The sequence below is a fragment of the Arachis duranensis genome, chromosome 5 (assembly GCF_000817695.3).
Source record: "Arachis duranensis cultivar V14167 chromosome 5, aradu.V14167.gnm2.J7QH, whole genome shotgun sequence".
Lineage (NCBI taxonomy): Eukaryota > Viridiplantae > Streptophyta > Magnoliopsida > Fabales > Fabaceae > Arachis > Arachis duranensis.
The window spans coordinates 61,982,995-61,984,281 of NC_029776.3; positions in this window are offsets into that span (position 1 = coordinate 61,982,995).

Below are 1,287 nucleotides of genomic sequence, written 5' to 3' on the forward strand. Positions count from 1 at the left end.
CCTAATGGACATATGTGTGGAAGGAGCTCAATGGAAAAGAGACTCCAAAGGCAAACCAGTTCAACTAAGAAGACTGGACCTGAAGCCTATGGCTAGAGGATGGCTGGAGTTCATTCAACGCTCCATCATTTCCACTAGCAACCGATCTGAAGTTACTGTGGATCGGGCCATCATGATTCATAGCATCATGATTGGAGAGGAAGTAGAAGTTCATGAGGTCATCTCCAATGAAATCTACAAAATAGCCGAAAAGCCCTCCACCATGGCAAGGCTAGCTTTTCCTCACCTTATTTGACATCTATGTTACTCAGCTGGAGTTATCATAGAAGGAGACATCCCCATTGAAGAGGATAAGCCCATCACCAAGAAGAGGATGGAGCAAGCAAGAGAGACCCTCCACGGATCTCAAGAGATGCATGAGGAAGCTCATCATCAAGAAATCCCTGAGATGCCTCAAGGGATGCACTTTCCTCCCAACAACTATTGGGAACAACTTAATACTTCCTTAGAAGATTTGAGCCACAATGTGGAACAATTAAGGGTGGAACATCATGAGCACTCCATCATTCTCCATGAAATAAGAGAAGATCAAAGAGCAATGAGGGAGGATCAACAAAGGCAAGGAAGGGACATAGAAGAGCTTAAGGACATTGTTAGACCTTCAAGAAGAAGACGCCACTAAGGTGGATTCATTCCTTGTTCTTATTTCTTTCTGCTTTTCGGTTTTTATGTTGTGTTTATCTATGTTTTGTGTCTCTACTTCATGATCATTAGTAGTTAGTAACTATGTCTTAAAGCTATGAATAAATTCCATTAATCCTTCACCTCTCTCAAAAGAAAAATATTTTAATTCAAAAGAACAAGAAGTACATGAATTTTGAATTTATCCTTGAATTTAGTTTAATTATATTGATGTGGTGACAATACTTTTTGTTCTCTGAATGAATGCTTGAACAGTGCATATTTTTTATCTTGTTGTTTATGAATGTTAAAACTGTTGGCTCTTGAAAGAATGATGAACAAAGAGAAATGTTATTGATGATCTGAAAAATCATGAAATTGATTCTTGAAGCAAGAAAAAGCAGTGAAAAAGCAAAAAGCTTGCGAAAAAAAATTGGCGAAAAACCACAATCTGAAAAGGTTCACCCAGTTATGTGTCTGTGGCATTTATGTATCCGGTGGTAATACTGGAAAACAAAATGCTTAGGGCCACAGCCAAGACTCATAAGTAGCTATGTTCAAGAATCAACATACTTAACTAGGAAAGTCAATAACACTATCCAAAAA